The sequence below is a fragment of the Bubalus bubalis genome, chromosome 21, assembly GCF_019923935.1.
Source record: "Bubalus bubalis isolate 160015118507 breed Murrah chromosome 21, NDDB_SH_1, whole genome shotgun sequence".
NCBI lineage: Eukaryota > Metazoa > Chordata > Mammalia > Artiodactyla > Bovidae > Bubalus > Bubalus bubalis.
The window spans coordinates 5,986,764-6,005,712 of record NC_059177.1 but is presented as its reverse complement, the minus strand read 5'-3'; the positions used below and the strand labels follow the sequence as shown (position 1 = coordinate 6,005,712).

The 18,949-nt window shown below is 41.9% G+C and overlaps 1 long non-coding RNA gene across 3 annotated transcripts in view; it reads right to left on the bottom strand.

Moving 5' to 3' along the window:
- Nucleotides 1-6,151: 6,151 nt before the first annotated feature.
- Nucleotides 6,152-18,949, bottom strand: part of LOC123331046 — a 75,936-nt gene continuing 63,138 nt past the window's right edge. The window contains exons 2-5 of one of the 3 annotated variants that reach the window (XR_006547492.2): nt 15,355-15,722; nt 12,843-13,027; nt 10,732-10,863; nt 6,152-6,651 (exon numbers count right to left, since the gene is read on the bottom strand). This is a non-coding gene — a long non-coding RNA (uncharacterized LOC123331046). The remainder of the gene's footprint in view (nt 6,652-10,731; nt 10,864-12,842; nt 13,028-15,354; nt 15,723-18,949) is intronic. The other 2 variants (XR_006640443.1, XR_006640444.1) reach the window with 2 other exon arrangements.

Genomic DNA, 18,949 nt, shown 5'->3' with positions numbered 1-18,949 from the left:
TTTTGCATTTCTTTTCTTGAGGATAGTCTTGATCACTGTCTCTTGTATGGCGTCTCGAACCTCCAGCCATAGTTCTTCAGGCACTCTGTCTATCAGATCTAGTCCCTTGAATCTGTTAGTCACTTCCAGTGTATAATCGTAAGGGATTTGATTTAGGTCATATCTGAATGGTCTAATGGTTTTCCCTACTTTCTTCAATTTAAGTCGGAATTTGACAATAAGGAGTTCATGATCTGAGCCACAGTCAGCTCCTGGTCTTGTTTTTGCTGACTGTATAGAGCTTCTCCATCTTTGACTTCAGTGAATATGTTACTCATTTAAACATATTAAACATTTTTAGAACTGTAAAAGAGTTTCATTGTAGAAGCTTGTTTACTGACATGACAACAATGTTCCTAAAGCTAACAATTGTAAATAAAAGGTGTTAACCTACAGGTGGAATGATTCTACTTTTTAAAAAAGGGAACCCAGGGCCTCCCTGGTATGGTGGTCTAGTGGTTAGAAATCTGCCTGCCAATGCAGGAGAACAGGTTTAATCCCTGGTCCAGGAAGCTCTCACATAACCCGGAGCAACTAAAGCCTGTGCTCCACAACTGGAGAAACTGCAATGAGAAGCCTGCGCACTGCAACTGGAGAATAGCCCCTGCTCTCCACAACCAGAGAAAGGCCTCTCACAGCAACAAAGACCCAGGGCGGCCAAAAATAACATAAATATATTTTCTTTTTTTTTTTTTTAATAGAGAAATCTATTTGTTCTCTGTCTTTGCCCCTTTCCTCCTGGCTTGCACAACACAGACACATGTTCACACACACACATCTGTTAGCACACACACCAGTGGATTGCAGTGGTTCTCTTTTGGTGAGAGAAAGAGAACAATTTCTTCTCTTTGCTCATCTGTATAACTTTTACTCTTTTTTTTCCCAACAAACATGTGATATTTGTACAGTTGGAAAAAAAAAAAAAACAGATCTTAATTTCACAAGCAATAGACAGGATGCCTGAGGTGTACATATGCAGGGAGTTGTCAAGGGTCCCATTCTCGGCCCTCCACCTGCTTCTGCTTCCTGAGTGCTGATGGAGGTTTGGGATTCCCTTTTGTCATAGGTAAAATAGAGCTTCCTGTTTGCTCAGAAGTGGTCTAGGGCAGGAAGCACCAGACAACAATTAGGCAGCATCTCAGAGGCCTTTGGGGTAAGATAAGGATTTAGAAGCAGGCACAGGGGTTGGGCAGAAAGCAAAGGAGAACTAAAGAGCCTCTTGATGAAATGCAAAGAGGAGAGTGAAAAAGTTGGCTTCAAACTCAACATTCAGACAACTAAAATCATGGCATCTGGTCCCATCACTTCATGGCAAATAGATGGGGAAACAATGGAAACAGTGAGAGACTTTATTTTTTTGGGCTCCAAAATCACTGCAGATGGTGAAATGCAGCCATGAAATGAAAAGACTCTTGCTCCTTGGAAGAAAAGTTATGACCAACCTAGATAGCATATTAAAAAGCAGAGACATTACTTTGCCATCAAAGGTCCGTCTAGTCAAAGCTATGTTTTTTTTCCAGTAGTCATGTATGGATGTGAGAGTTGGTCTATAAAGAAAGCTGAGCACAGAAGAATTGATGCATTTGAACTGTGTTGTTGGAGAAGACCCTTGAGAGTCCGTTGGACTGCAAGGAGATCCAACCAGTCCATCCTAAAGGAGATCAGTCCTGAATATTCATTGGAAGGACTGAAGCTTAAGCTGAAACTCCAATCCTTTGGCCATGTGATGTGAAGAACTGACTCACTGGAAAAGACCCTGATGCTGGGAAAGATTGCAGGCGGGAGGAGGAGATGACAGGATGAGACTGTTGGATGGCATCACCGACTCAACGAACATGAGTCTTGGTAGGTTCCAGGAATTGGTGATGGACAGGGAGGCCTGGAGTGCTGCAGTCCATGGGGTCGCAAAGAGTCAGACACAACTGAGCTACTGAACTGAACTGAACAAGGGTTGGGGGAGGATTTGTGGCCTGCCACCTGTAAAAATTGCAACCGGACAGAGGAGCCAGGTGGGCTACTGTCCATTGGGGTTGCAAAGAGTCAGACATGACTGAGCGACTGAGCATGCAGGCACATCCGGCCCAGCCCACAGGCTCTGGGGGTGGCTCTCGGCTCTCTCCTACTTGGAATGGGCAGGAGGAAAATGATTGTCAGGAGTGCTGATCTATTAGAACCAGAAAGCTTTCTCTGGCTCTCATAAAACATAATTGCACTTAAAGTCACTTCCCTCAGACATTTACTCCCCTAGAGAAATCCGTGCTAGAGGGCGAGGTGAAGGACAGAGCTCTCACAGCTGGGGACTTACAGGCAGTGCCGTCTAGTGGCTAGAAGCAGGCTCTGGTGTGCCAGCTACCTCTGTGTGTGCAAGACTGTGCCACATGCTAGCTGTGTGACCTCAGGCCAACACTTAACCCCTCTGGGCCTTAGTTTTCTATTTGTAAAATTTAGATGGCAATGTTGTGATGACTGAATTAGGGAATATATAGATAGTACTTTGAACAGAGCCAGATGTTTGTCAAGTACTCAGCAAATATACAACTTCCACAAATATTACCATATTGTTATTTCACATGTCTTCTCTATTATTTTAATTATTTTTTGAATAGATGGTACACACAGATGATAACTTCAAAATGTAATGAAAATCATACAGTAATGTGGTAGCTCAAATAATGCCTCTTCCACACCCGTAGAAAGATATCCACACCCGTATCCTTGGAGCCAATGAATATGCTACATGGCAAAAGGGACTTTCAGATGCAATTCAGTTTATGAACTTTAAGATAGGGAGATTATCCTGGATTATCTAGGTAGGCCCAATTGAAACAAGTGAGTCCTTAAAAACAGAGACGTTTCTTGGCTAGCAACAGAGAGGTGTGGCAGATGAGGAAGGGAGAGAGTCTGAGGGTGAGTGAGATGCACTAGCTGGTGCCCCAGGTACCAGGTCAGATGCAGGTCACCGTCAGGCTCCAAGACCAGCCCTGACTGACAGCCAGCAAGCATACTGGGACCTCAGTCCTACAGCCACAAGCAACCGACTTCAGCCCACACCCTAAATGAGCCCCAAAGCAGATTTTACCCTGGGAACTTCTAAAGAGAAACAAACCTTGCTGGTACCTTGGTTACAGCCTCATGGAAGTTGGAAGAGAGAAACAAGTCAATCAACCCAGACTTTTGACAGTGAGATAACAAGTTTGTATGATCTTAAGCTGTGAACATTTTTATAATCACTAGTAAAAAGTAAGTTTCATTCTTACCCTTGATTCCCAGTCCCCATTTTCCCTTTCCTGGAGAAAATCTCCCATTGTTTAGATGGAAAAATCAGAAAACGGAAGGAAATAGGTCTCTTATTTGGGATATTTTAAACTGAGAGATTTTTGTTTAGGAAAGTCAAAGTCAAAGAATGATAGTTCTTAGATGTTTTCATAGGGAGATTTTTGATTTTGTGTGGTACCAAGTGTGATAGTGTCCACATGGAAATGATGAATGAAACAGTAAATTTGAGATATTCGTGGATCTTTACTTTTTTGTGAATCTTTATAGAAAAGAGAATCACAACAATATAGAAGTGTGAATAATTGTGAACATAATGGTCACCTTAAAAGATGTGAATGGATCATAATGGGAAACACTTTCTGAAAATATGAGGTTTTCTCTTTAGAGCCATTAAAAAACTTCTGAACAGTTCAGACCTGTTCCTCCTAGAAGCCAAATCCCCTAGAGAATGGGGAGAGAGAGTGGAAGAGAGAAAAAGAAGAGACCATTAGTCAATTTGAAGAAGAGAATTACATGAACAGAAAAGAACTGTAAATATTCCAAGTGGAATCTGAGCTTGAATCACTTCAATCAGGTCTACGACAAGATAGACAAAAGATGATCCTGTAGATAGACTGGAGTCATTTTGTATGTCCCTGCTCCCATCAATAATCAATCTGAAGCCTTTTATTTCTCCTGCTGACATCTGGAAAGCTGACACTCTATCAACTAATATTTATATTTTAAACCTGACTTTGCAGGATTTTTTTTTTTTCTGGTGTTGGTGGAAGAGAGGTCAAGAAAGAAGGACAGTAAGTCATCCAATGGATGTGCTGGTATATTCTTTCAGAAGAATCACTGAACCTGACTTAACATGTTGAAAATTCATTGTGTTTTAGTTTATCCAAATGATTCATAATTAAGAAATCAAGTTTAAAATGCTTTATGAATATTTAGAAGAAATAAAGTATATTGACTAATTTGATGAACGTTAGCCCCAGTGGAAATATTGTAACCATTCCTGTATTGTAAAGATGGTAGAAACAATAATTGCTCAAGTCACATTACAAATAAGGCAAAATGCAGCTTTCTTATGACAAAAATTGAATATATATTGGTGCTATCTGAATAACCGGTTTTTATTTTTAAACGAAAAATCTAAAAATCCTATTGTTTTGCTAGAATTTTCTCATGAGATTTAATCCCAAGAAGAATGAGATGTAATTCATAGACTTTTATTCCCACCCAACAAATGTATCACCATGTGTGTGATCACCCAGGAGTTCATTTCTAGACTTGAGTATCCTAAGACACCCAGTTAGAGTTACACTGATTTCAAAGAAAGAACAGACATATTTTTTCCTGAAGTTTTTCTGTTACAACGCAGTGCAGAGCCACAGGAAAAGGCTCACTCCTGGCCCCCTTTCCCAACAACGAGTCCTTACCTTCCAGTTAAGACTCTGCAGTCCCTCTGCTCTTGGCTGAATAAGAAAGGTGTCTCAGCTAAGGTGCTTCTGATCAGTAGTACGGCCTCAAGGTCAGCAACGAGGACCTGGTTTAATTTGTTTGGGTAGAGGAATGCAGCCAGTGGTACATATCAAGAGGAAAAGGAAAAAGGTAGCTGGAAGTCTTTGTGGTTCCAATACCAAGGCCATATATTTGGGCATGAGATTAGATTTCTCATGGCCTTCTTGGTCTATTCCATTCTCTTTTAAAATTTAAAAAAAAAAAAAAATTTTTTTTTCCAAAGGGGAAAGGTAGGGGAGAGAGGAATAAATTAGGAGGTTAGGATTAACATATATACACTGCTGCTGCTGCTCAGTCGCTTCAGTTGTGTCCGACTCTGTGCGACTCCATAGACCTCATCCTACCAGGCTCCCCTGTCCCTGGGATTCTCTGGGCAAGAACACCAGAGTGGGTTGCCGTTTCCTTCTCCAATGCTTGAAAGTGAAAAGTGAAAGTGAAGTCACTCAGTCGTGTCTGACTCTTAGCGACCCCAAGGACTGCAGCCCACCAGGCTCCTCCGTCCATTTTTCCAGGCAAGAGTACTGGAGTGGGGTGCCATTGCCTTCTCCGAACATATATACACTACTATGTATGAAATCAGATCAGATCAGTCGCTCAGTCGTGTCCGACTCTTTGCGACCCCATGAATCGCAGCACGCCAGGCCTCCCTGTCCATCACCAACTCCCAGAGTTCACTCACACTCACGTCCATTGAGTCAGTGATGCCATCCAGCCATCTCATCCTCTGGCGTCCCCTTCTCCTGCCCCCAATCCCTCCCAGCATCAGAGTCTTTTCCAATGAGTCAACTCTTCGCATGAGGTGGCCAAAGTACTGGAGTTTCAGCTTTAGCATCATTCCTTCCAAAGAAGTCCCAGGGCTGATCTCCTTCAGAATGGACTGGTTGGATCTCCTTGCAGTCCAAGGGACTCTCAAGAGTCTTCTCCAACACCACAGTACAAAAGCATCAATTCTTCGGCACTCAGCCTTCTTCACAGTCCAACTCTCACATCCATACATGACCACAGGAAAAACCATACCCTTGACTAGACGGACCTTTGTTGGCAAAGTAATGTCTCTGCTTTTGAACATGCTATCTAGGTTGGTCATAATCTAATATTCAGATCAGATCAGTCGATGATCAACAAAAACCTGCTGTATATAGATACTATATATGTGCTATATGTATACAGCACAGGGAACTCTACTCAACACTCTGTAATAACCTATATGGGAAAAGGATACAAAAAACAACACATCTATGTTTGCACATAACTGCATCAAGTTGCCGTACACCTGAAACTAACACAATGTTATAATTCAACTATACTCCAATATAAAATACAAATTAAATAATTTTAAAAATGAATTTTTATTTTTATAGAATACTTAGAGTACTTTCCATTTACAGTTATGATAACATTGGCTATATTCTCCATGCTGCACAATACATCCTTGAGAATATCTTGTACATCCCACCCCCACCCATATGTTTCACCCCACATACCCATTGGTAAGCCACCAGTTTGTTCTTCATATCTGTAAGTCTGCTTTTCTGTTACAGTCACTACTTTGTTGTATTTTGGGGGCTTCCACATATAAATGATACCATACAATATTTTCCCCTCATTGCCTGGCTTGTTTCTCTTAGTGTAATGCCCTTCAAGTCCAACCGTGTTGTTGAAATTGGCAAAATGTTCCTCCTTTTTAAATGGCTGAGTGGCATTCCTTTGTGTACAGGTACGGTGTCTTCTTTATCTGTTCATCTGCTGGAGGACGTTTAGTTGCTTCCAAACCTTGGCTATTGTGGGCAGTGCTGCAGTGAGCACCGGCATTCTGTTCTCTTCCTGTGGCTAATGAAGAAGACACTGTATATGGTTAAAACAACCCCCAGAAGAAACTGCCATTCTAATGATCAGAGTCACGTCAAAGAGCATTTTTATTCGTTATGATCACACCTGTTCAACAGAAAAATTATTAATACTCATGTGGTTTTGCTTGTGATCAATTTGCTAAGATTTCCACATCCAGCCGTGCCATTTGGCTCAAACTGCGTTCATCTGATGGCCAAACGGGTGACTGTTGGTTGAAGAGAGTAGTTGCTCGTTGATGAAAAATACAAGATCAAATACTCTGGTTCTGATGAGAGTATGACATTTTAGCAAAGTGATGTGTATTATCCGTAATTCTAAGAACGATACTGACTGTTGACAATACTCACGTTGTCTTTCTGTGTCCATCTTGAGCGCAAGTTTTCAAATACATGTGCCAAAGAAGAAGTTCCTTCTTCTTCCATTTATAAAGCCACAGTTCAGATCACATTATCTTTTAGAGACTGTCTCAGAGAAAGTGGGGTCACCATTCTTGACTGTGAGAAGGTACAGTTACCATGACCTTGGCAAGAGTTTGTGACTATCTGTTTTACAGGATAAAAATGAGCTCATTTCTGTGATGACCCATCTAATAAACTATGGGTTTCTCCATTTGAAGTTTTTTGAGCTGAAGTCATCCTTAACCTATTTCCCCATGGATCTGTCTTTTCATTTGTCTACTGGAAGGTGGGAGGTTGCTGCTGAGCTTTGATACTGGGATGTGCCTCACGGGAGCTTCTTGAATGGGAAAGTGAGGAGCAGACAACAGTGTGAATCTCCACGGGCAGCGACAGGAGCTGCCACATGTTCCTACTAATATTCCACAAACTCTTAGATCTCAACTTCTAAGCCACTTCCTCAAGTAAGCCTCTTCTGACTTCCTCAGAGTAAATGTTTCTGTTCTGTAATCCACAGCTCCGCGCACCTCTCCTTTCAAACTAGTCATCAAATTTCCAAATATTTACCTTCTTTCTCCATAGACTGCAGGCTCTGTGTGGAATGGGAATGGAGTCCATCTTGCTCATGTCTGTATCTCTAGCATTTACCTTTCAACCATGGAGGACTGGCTATATGTCCACCATTCTTTCTTTTCTGATTGTAGTGTTTACCTCTTTGAAGGTGTTCATTTTTGCTTCATAGAAGGCCATCTTTATGGTGTGGCTTTTGGAAAATTTTACGTATTACCCCTAGGCTTTGCTATCAGGGTTCTTCCAGGTTTCTTTGTGAATGAGTGCAAGCAGATGAAAATGCACATCTTCTCATGTTTATGGGAGGGATTTGTCTAAGAGTCCATGGGAGCTTGTTTATTTGACCAAGTTGCCCTGTATCTGTCTGCTCAGAAGTGGATGGGAGGTGCTTCATTGCCTGGTGGGTGAGTTAACTTCTGCACTAGTTACTCTACAGCCCAGGATGCTTGATGAATACTTGCTGAGTTTAGAAAGCAGTGGTAAAGGAAGTGGTCATGTGGGGCAAGAAGCTTACATCTGGGAAAGCACATTTACTCTCCCACATTCAAATCTTGACAGAGGGGTCTCAGATCTGTGATAACAGTGTTTCTTATTTTTAATCATGTTTTCCCATGGAATTAACATTTTGTGGTCTACAGCAGAATAATTTGGGGGAACTTCAGTTTCTGTCTCTTTGGGGCTAAAAGCAAGTGAATGAAAATAAATGGGAGCTCATGGATGGTTTGTAGATAGATCCTCTGGATTCCTTCAACCTCCTCACCCCTGTTGGGATGAAATGTCTTCCACTCTGGGAATGAAAGCATTCCCTTGCTCCCTGCAAGGGTCTGCATCCTACCCCAGGCCTTTAGAATCACACAGCTTCCTGTTCTTTTTGACAATTTCTACTGGTGAATTTTTGGAGAGAAAGGTAAGACTTAGCATGGGTGGCAAGTAATTATAGTTTTTGATTCCCAGTCTTTATCTAAAGAACTAATTCCTTTCTGATGATGAAGACTGTAAACATGTACGTGCTCTTGGAAACTGTGGAGGAAATTTGGGCTCTACAGATGAGACTGAGCACCCCTCCTCCCCCACCCCAGCGAACTCCCGGAAGACAACTGCAGAGGAAGATGATTTGGGGCACTTAAAGGGCATTTGTTCAACATTTGCATTTCCCAGAATTTCAGGTAAGCTGAGTGGATTTCATTTCAGACATTAAGTAATGAAATCCAGGGCTAATTTTAGAAGTTATTATTCATCAATCAATTAAGTCAGGAAGTTATTTAATATCCTCCCAAAACAATTTTCTGGGCTTCCTGTTTCAGTCACTTAGCCGTAATGAGTAGGCAGGGAAACTTCACCCTGGAAAGCGGGTTGGGGTACCCGGTGTGAGCATCTCTCTGCTTTGTGGGGAAATGCGGCTGGGGCTGTAGCAGCGAGGAGCACAGGATGGAGCTGCCTTGGCTTCTTGTTTTCTTCCTTCGATATACTATTTGGCTTTTTCTTGGCAGACTCAATTTTTTGTGCTCTTCTGGGTCTTGGTTTTGGCACATGGGTTCTTCCTTGCGGCTCACAGGCTTCTCTAGTTGTGCTGTGCAGGCTTAGTTCCCCCACCGCATGTGGGATCTTAGTTCCCCAAGTAGGGATCAAACCCACATCCTCTGTATTGCAAGGCAGATTCTTAACCACTGGAAATCCCATAGAGACTGTCATTTTTTGATGAAGATGATTTTAATGCCAAACTCTTTATTTTGGTCTCAAGGGACCAAATGACATGCATGGTAATGCTCTTTGTGGTCGACCATATTATTGTTCACAATATCAAACATCTCTCCGTGTGATCCCCTTCCTGCTAGATGGAAGACTCTACCTCCTTGCCCTGGAGAACTCAAGTGTGGCCATGAGGCTTGCTTTAGCCAGAGAACCATGAGTTGAGACCCCAAGCAGAAGATCTCTGGGCTACCATTCAGCTCTCTTCCTGCTACCAGCTGGCCTGGGTGCCAGGGGCTGTGCCACCAACTGGCAGAGCACTGTGGCCAATCCAAGACAGCTATTAGCAGGAACAAGAAATAAGCCACTGCATCTTGGGGCGGTCTATCCTGAATGACACCAGTAATCAGTGAAAATGATTTTTGCCCAGCTGTCTCCTTCTTTCCACCTTTTCACATGATTCATGGGGCTCTCATGGCAAGAATACTGGAGTGGTTTGTCATTCCCTCTTCCAGTAGACCACATTTTGCCAGAACTCTCCACTATGATCTGTCCATCCCGCGTGGCCCTGCATGGCATGGCTCATAGCTTCATTGAATTATGCAAGGCCCTTCGCCAGGACAAGGCAGTGATCTATGAAGCTTCAATACTTTGGCCACCTGATGTGGAGAGCCAACTTATTGGAAAAGACCCTGATGCTGGGAAAGATTGAAGGCAGAAGGAGAAGGGGATGACAGAGGATGAGACGGTTGGATGGCATCACCGACTCAATGGGCATGAACTTGGGAGAACTCCAGGAGATAGTAAGGGACAGGGAAGCCTGGCGTGCTGCAGTCCATGGGGTCACAGAGTCGGACATGACTGAGAAACTGAACAACTTCTTGGGTTTTTGCTCATAGAAAGTAACCCCTGTTACTATTTGCAAGGATATTTTCATGGGTCAGTGGACAGGCTCAGGAGAAAGCTGTGAAACTGCTCACCAAAAAATGAGGTTTTCCCATGGTAATATACTGTAGGAAGTTTCTGGAAAAGATTTGGACAGAGTGGTTGCTCCAGGAGGGCCAAGATCACACCTGCCTTGTTCTGTCTCTGGTGCCTTGGCTGTAAGCACTCAATTATTACTTGCTGGATGCATGCTGAGTGATTGAATATATAAGAAATCAAGCATCTCCACGTTTATAGGGGGCAGAGAGCACTTTGGAGTTAAAAAATTACAGCCACACCTTGGAGATAATACAGTCTTGGTTCCAGATATCACAATAAAACTAACATCACATAAGGCAAGTCACAATGAATTTTTTGGTTTTCTGGTGCATACAAGTTATGTTATATTGTACAGTAGTTGTTAAGTGTGCAACAGCATTATGTAAAATATATATATATATATATATATATATACACATACCGTGATTAAAATATACCTACTGCTAGGGAGTTCCCTGGTGGTCCGGTGGTTAAGACTCTGTGCTCCCAATGCAGAGGCAGAGGTTTGGTCCCTGGTCAGCACGTTAAGATCCCACATGCTGCACAGCGCGGCCTTAAAAAACAAACAAACAAACAAACCACTTACTGCTCAAAAAATGTTAACCATTATTTGTGCCTTCAGCGAGTCATAGTTGTTTTGCAATAGGAGCATCAAAGATCACAGATCACCATAACAAAGATGAAAATGATAATGTAAAAGCTTGAAATATTGTGAGAGTTACAAAAATGTGACACTGAGACATGAAGCAAGCAGAGGCTGCTGGAAAAGTTGTGTCAATAACTTTGCTGGATTCGGGGTTGCCACAAACTTTCAGTTTGTTTAAAAAAAAAAGAAGGAAAAAATAACGCAGAATCTATGAAGTATAATAAAACAAAGTGCAATAAAATGAGGTTAGGCCTATAGGTTTAGGGTTTGAAAAGGCGGTTAAAGCAAATAAGGAACCGAGAGGTTAAGGTGGGTCTATAGGAGTCGCTTGGGGTCAAACCAGGTCTCAAAATCCCACATGTCACTCAGGACTGTGCACAAAGCATAAACAAGCAAGACCAGCTGGGTCATTTCAGCCCAGAAACAGGCTCCCGGCCCTTCTTCTTGAAACATGTGGTTCTCTTGGTCTGCCTCTAATTTCCCCACTTTTTCAAACAAAGTATTTATTTATTTGGCTGCACCAGGTCTTAGCTGTGGCACACGGGATCTTTACTTGCAGCATGTGGGATCTAGTTCCCTGACCAGGGACTGAACTGCCCCTCGCCTTGGGAGCACGAAGTCTTAGCCACTCAACCACCAGGGAAGTCGCTTCCCCATGTTTTGATAGAGAAATATTTTTCTAACTTGATTATAAGCAAAACAAAAGCATGATTAGAAATACAGTCAGTCACTCATGGTCAGCCCCAGTTTCTTGGGAACAAAACCCTGGGGGCCTGAAGAGCTTGTGTCCTGCAAAGGAATCAGTCATTTCCCGGCTCCCTCTGAGTGCTGCCACATTGGAATATGGGTGCAGTTTTCCTAGAGCAACCTAAGTTTTAGGAGAAGTTGGCAATCTGGATGTGGGTTTTGAATTTTATGCTTCTTAAATGTTGGCACCTAAAAAAACAACATGAAGTTCAGCACAGGCCCTGCGATTCACTGTGGCAAGGCCGGCTTGACTTTATGGCCAGGTTGCAACTTTGACTGTGGTCTGTTTTTACAAGTATGGCTTCTGGCTCTGGACTTTAAGCTTATATTTGCATAGACGTGTGTGTTTTTAAGAAGACACCTGGAGGGAGGGCTGATACCAGTTTCCGTTGACCCCAAACCCCACACTGGTAACTCCTTGTCCAAGCCGCTGTGAGGGTGGCAGAAGGCTGCTAAATGACCTTTTGGGGTCTCCCCTCCATTCAGGCCAACATCCTTTAACACCGAATTGAGTATTTCTAAGATTATATTGGAGACTTGTGTACTAAATTACACATTCGGGGGGTTCTTGCTGAAATGAAGTTTTTTCTTTTTTTCCTTTCTTTTGTTACAGGCATGTTTATCTTTTGTTTCTTTTTCTCAGATGACAGTAGAAGTGTCCAATTTCCCTCAAGGGAAAATGAAGGCTTGATTGATGAGAGAGACGATTTGGAGTTGCAGGACAAGGATGTTCTGGAAGAGGAGATAGAGTCCTGTGCATGAGGAGGTCCTTGTTGTCTTCAGCTTTTGTGAGGTTGGAGATTGTGGTCTGCAGCAGTGGCTACTGTGTGGAGGTGTCTATGATCCTTGGTGGGGTACCCAGATGATGGAGTTTAAATTGTTATTTTTGTGTGTCCACCCAGCATCATGGGGACAACTTTCTTCTATTTTGGAAATTTCCCTCATTCACAAATCCTACTTCATGAATGTAGGAGGCAGGTCTCACACACTCGGCCCTCACCTTCCTAGACTTACAGCTGGTGTCTAGGCCAGTGACCTAGGCTCAGGGTGATGGGTCTCTTTCATTTGGTTCTCCGGATCTGCTTTCTGCCCTTCTCTACATGCTCCGTCCCCCAGGAGGCTGACCTGCATGGACTTACATGGTTTCCCTGTCTCTGGTTGACTTTAGCCAATAGCTAAAGACTGGAGAGTGGAAGGAGGGAGCAGTGGGATCCAGACTCCCTCATCTCCACCTGTTCCGTAAAGTGTGCTCACTGTCCTTCCTGTACCAGGAACACAGTAGGGGTGAGAGAGCGTCAGAGAGATCACTGATGACCTTGCCAACCTGGTGGAGAACACAGACGAGAAACAGATGAGAAACTTCGCACCGAAACCAGGTGTGTGAACACGGTGGATAGAAAGTCAACATCTTGTGGGATGATTGGTGACTGTTATTGCTGCTTGTGGCTATTGCGGCCACTGCAGTCTGGCCTTCCAACTAGTTCCCATGAGAAAGCCACCAGCCGTGACACCTACCAGTGACAGAGAAAAGCTCAGCATCCTTTTCGTGCCTGAAAGCTTCTCTCGGTAAATTTCCCCCAAACACTGAAACAAAAAACACAACAACTCACAGAATGAGAGAAAATATTTGCAAATGAAGCAACTGACAAGGGATGAATCTCCAAAATATACAAACAACTCATGCAGTGCTATGTCAAAAAAATATCTAATCAGAAAAGGGGCAGAAGATCTAAATAGACATTTCTCCAGAGAAGACATACAGGTGACCAGAAGACACATGAAATGATGCTCAACATCATTAATTATCAGAGAAATGCAAATCAAAACCTCATACCAGTCAGGATGACCATCATCAAAAAGTCTACAGACAATAAATGCTGGAGAGGGTGTGGAGAAAAAGGAACCCTCCTATGCTGTTGGTGGAAATGTAAGTTGGTACAGCCACTGTGGAGAACAGTATGGAGCTTCCTTAAAAATTAAAAATAGAACTACCATATATAGCAATCCCACTCCTGAGCATATATCCGGAGGAAACTATAATTAGAAAAGATACATGTACCCTTCATTACAGCAGGATTTACAATAGGCAAGACACAGAGACAACCTAAATGTCCATCAGCAGAGGAATGGGTAAATACAATGTGGCATACATACACAATGGGATATTACTCAGCCACAAAAAGAAAGAAAGAATGCCATTTGCAGCAACATGGATGGATCTAGAAATGACCATACTAAGTGAAGTGAGTCATTCAGAGAAAGACAAATATCATGTGATATCACTTGTATGCAGAATCTAACTTTAAAAAATGATACAAATGAATATACTTACTGAACAGAAACAGACTTACAGTTGGTGAAAAGAAACTTATGGTTACTAAAGGGGAAATGCTGTGGGAAGGAATAACTCAGGAGCTTAGGATTAACACACACATACTATTATATATAAGACAGATAACCAACAAGGACCTCCTGTATAGCACAGGGAATTCTACTCAATATTTTGTTATAACCTACATGGGAAAAGAATCTGAAAAAATGAAAAAATATATATATATATATATACACACATGAACCACTTTGCTGTATACCTGAAACAAACACAACATTGTAAATCAACTATAATCTGATAAAATGTAAAACAGAACAAAATGAAACTACTGACGCCCGGCATGATCTCAGCTGACCTGCGGGAATGGCTCGCCCCCCCGGCTCCAGCTCCAGATGCGGTACTGGCTCCCCCTCTGCTAGCCCTTTGAGTCTGTCGCCATCCATGCCCACACCACTGTAAACAGTCCTCTTAATAAACATTCTGCAATTATCCTTCTCTGTGTGCCGTCTCTTTCCTGCCTGGGCTCCTGCTGGTTCACTCGGCAAATCAAATATGTCTTTGCCAAACTTTGACTCGAAAAGCTGCTGACAGCAGAGGGCTGGGTGGGTGTGATGGTTAATTTTTATGTGTCAAGTAGGTGGGTCCACGGTACCCAAATATTTGGTCAAAGATTATTCTCGAGTTTCTGTGAGGGTGTGTTTGGATGAAATTAAGATTTAAATCAATGGACTGAATAAAGCAGATTTCCCTCCCCAATGTGGGTGTGTGCTAAATTGCTTTAGTTGTGTCCAACTCTTTGAGACCCTATGGACTGTAGCCCACCAGGCTCTTCTGTCCATGGGGATTCTCCAGGCAAGAATGCTGGAGTTGGGTTGCCATACCCTCTTCCAGCGGGTCTTGCCGCCCCAGGGATCGAACCTGTGTCTCCTGTGGCTCCTGTATTGCAGACATATTCTTTACCGCTGAGCCACTGGGGAAGCCCAAATGTGGGTGTGCCTCATCCAATTACTTGAAGGCCTGAATAGAACTGACCTCCTTCTAGCAAGAGGGAATTTTACCAGCAGACTGCCTCTGGACTTGAACTATAACTCTGCCTTACCAGCTTACTCAATCAGACTGTGGACCTAACTGAGATTCCATAACCACATGAGCCAATTTCTTAAAATAAATCTCTCTTTTGTGTATATAGTTGACCCTGAACACACTGGAGGTTAGGGGCACCAACCCTCTGTTCAGTCAAAAATCCATGAACAACAACAACAGATCATGTAGTCCTGCAGTGTTTATTTGCTGGAAAAAAAATCTGCATAGAAACGTACCCATGCAGTTCAAACCTGTGTTCTTCAACAGTCAACTGTATGTAGCTCCTATTGGTTCATTTTCTCTGGAGAACCAGCGAAGTAATACAGATGGTGGACTTGCTCTCTTTCTCTGGAGGTGAAGGCTGTGAGGCAGAAGTCCTGGCATGGACACAGCAGTGGTTCAAACTGCATAATTACTGCCTGTTGGCAGTGGTGCTGGTAGCTGTTTTCTAGTCGGACTATTTCTGCAGCGTGGATTTGAGAACTGTTTCTGGGAGCTCATGTTTAACCTGCGTCTACAGTCCTCCAAAGGACTTGTGACGTCCTTTGAATATTCTTGTTTCTTATTCAGCCCGAGTCCAGCTTCTGTGGCTTACACCTGTTAACTGTGACAGAAACATGGGCCAAGCACAGTTGGAGAAAGGTCAGATGGTAAAAACAAAAAAAGTTTTGTTTAATGGTATTAAAGCAATTCATTTTTCTTGTAATAATAAATATACTGTCATTCAGCTGTACTATTATCTCTTCCTTTGGAGTGTAATGTACTTTTCGAGACTGGCACTGATAAGAAGCCATTCGAGCATGTTGCTACCATTCCCTCATTTGGTTTCACTTCTGAATGTCCCTGTGATCTTGCTTAACATGAAGCAAATGTGATTATGTTTGCAAGCGCGCATTCCAAGACATGTGCATGTTGGTCTAGGATCCCTTTTCTCCTCCTCTTTACAGAAACATGAAGTTAGGCTTGCAGTTTCTGTGATGTTTCTGGAAGGATTAATTTCTACAAAACAGAAGATTTTAAAAACCTGCCTAAGGAATAGTTCTAGTTCCTGTGTAATGCAACCAATATTTTTTTTTATTTCTGATCTAATAACGTTTTAACATTTTGGTTTTCATAGGAAAGGAGGAAATTTGTAAGAAAATTTGTTTTCTTCTTGTTATATGGATTAATAAGCCAATGTCTCTATCACTAAATTAAGTGTATTTTGTACAATATTCTTTTAAGTGTAATAATTGTGTTTGTGTATGTGTATATATACCTTCCCAGATGGCTCGGTGGTAAAGAATCTGCTGTCAAGCAGTAGATGCAAGTTTGATCCCTGGGTCAGGATGATCCCTCGGAGAAGGAAATGGCAACCCACTTCAGTATTCTTGCCTGGAGAATGCCATGGAAAAAGGATCCTGGCAGGCTACAGCCCATGGGGTTGCAAACGAGTCAGACACGATTGAGTGACTAAACGGCAGCAGCAGTGTGTATATATACACATAATTTTTTTTCTCAAGAGCAGTTTTAGGTTCACAGCAAAACCTCAGTGGACAGCACTGAGTTCCCATACCCCCACCTCCACCACTGTTGACATTCTCCGCAAGAGTGGTCCTCTGTTACAACTGACCAACTATCAGTGACACATCTCTACTACTGAAGACTCTGTTTATATTAGGGTTTTTCTCTTTGTGTTGGATGTTCTATGGGTTTTGAGAAATGTAAAATATATCCACTATCATAATATTATACTGAATAATTTCACTGTCCTAAAAATTCTCTGTTCTCTGCCTAGCCATCTCTCCTTCCCTCCATACCTCTAGCAACTACTAATCGTTTTACTCTCTACAGGGTTTTGCCTTTTCTAAAATGCCATGGAGTTGGATCCTACAGTATGTTGCCTTTTCATTGGCTTCGTTCACTTAGTTTTTACGTTTCTTCCATGCCTTTTCATGGTGTGACAGCTCATTTCTTTTTAGTGCCAGATAATATTACATTGTACAGATGTACCACAGTTTATCCATTCATCTATTTAAAAACATCAATTTAAAACAATTTTTATAAGATGGCCAAAAATCCCCATTTAATTTTAACAGTGGTGTGTATCATGTTAAGGCAAACAGCAGTTAAGAGCAGGACAGGAACACTAATAAATTTATGAATTAAAATTTTTGTCTCCTTTTCTCATTTGTAGTCCATGACAACCTTTATGTCTTTGCTGCTCCCTAAGGCACATACTTCCGAATAGACTCTGCTATAATTGTATTACTGAGAACTCTCTGGCTGTCCATGCGTGGTACCCCAGAAACCTCACATGAGACCCTATTCCATCTATTCTGCCATTGTTGTGCTCACTTGCTCAGTCGTGTCTGACTCTTTGTGGACCCATGGACTGTAACCCACCAGGCTTCTCTGTCCATAGGATTTCCCAGGCAAGAATACTGGACTGGGTTGCCATTTCCTTTCTCCAGGGGATCTTTCTGACCCAGGGATCAAACCCATGTCTTCTGCAACTCCTGCATTGCAGGTGGATTCTTTACTATTGTGCCACCTGGCTATTTTAGTCAATGTCTAATATGATCTTTCAAAATATTCCAACCAGAGATAGATTTAATATATAGAATTGGTTGTAAGAACCTTAGAATGGCTGGAGAAGCAACAGAAGGAAGATGGTGCTGCTTAGAAATCAGGAAGCTGCTCCCAACCCCCCACCAAAAAAATACTGGAGATTCAGAGAAGACATCCACGCCATATTCAGAGACAGCAGAAATTTTGGAATTATCACAGCAGAAGTTTATAATAGCAACAATAAATATGCTAACAACACTAGTGGGAAAAGTGCAACATACAAGCTTGGGTGGATAATGTAAGCAGAGAAAAGGAAATGCGAAGAAAGTATCAAAACAAAATGCTAGAAATAAAAACAATGATAACAGAAATGAAGAATACTTTCAATGGGCTTGTCAGCAAACTGGATATGGGCAAGGAAAAAAAATCAGTGAGCTCAGAGACATGGCAATAGAAACTTCCAAAAATGGAAAGTAAGGAGAATGAAGAAGGAAACAAGTGGAGCAGAATATCCACTTATCGTGGGACAATTACAAAAGGTGTAATGTATGTGAAATGAGAATATCAAAAGGAAAACAGAAAAATTTGAATAGAAGAAATATTTGAAATAACAGTGACTGAATTTCTCCCAATTAATGTTGGTCATCACACCACAATCCAGGGGGCTTACAGAACCAGCAGAATAAATGCATGAAAAATGACACCTAAGCACATTATTGTCAAATTACAGAGAACCAGGATAAATAATGACTGAGAATGTTCCAAAATTAATGAAAGACATGAATCACAGATCTAGAAAGCTTGGAGAACATTAACAAGAATAAATACTAAATAATCTACCTAAGCATATCATTGTCAAACTGCAGAAAATCAAAGACAAAGGGAAAATCTTGCAAGAAACCAAAGAAAGCTCATCTTATCTGTAGAGGAACTAGTGTAAGAGTTACATCAGACCTTTATTCGGAAACAACGCAAGCAAAAGAAAGTGGACTGAAATATTTAAGGTACTGAAAGAAAAAAGAACTCTCCACCTATAATTTTGTATCCAGTGAAATTATCATTGAACAGTCTAAGAGAAATAATGAGTTTTCAGACAAACAAAAGCTGAAGGAGCTGGTCATCGGTAGACCTGCCTTGTAAGAAATGTCAAAAGGAGCTCTTGATTTTTAAATATTTATTTTTAATTGGAGGATAAATGCTTTACAATATGGTGTTGTTTCTGCTGTACATCAACATGAATCAGCCATAGATATGTATACATCTCCTCCCTCTTGGGCTTCC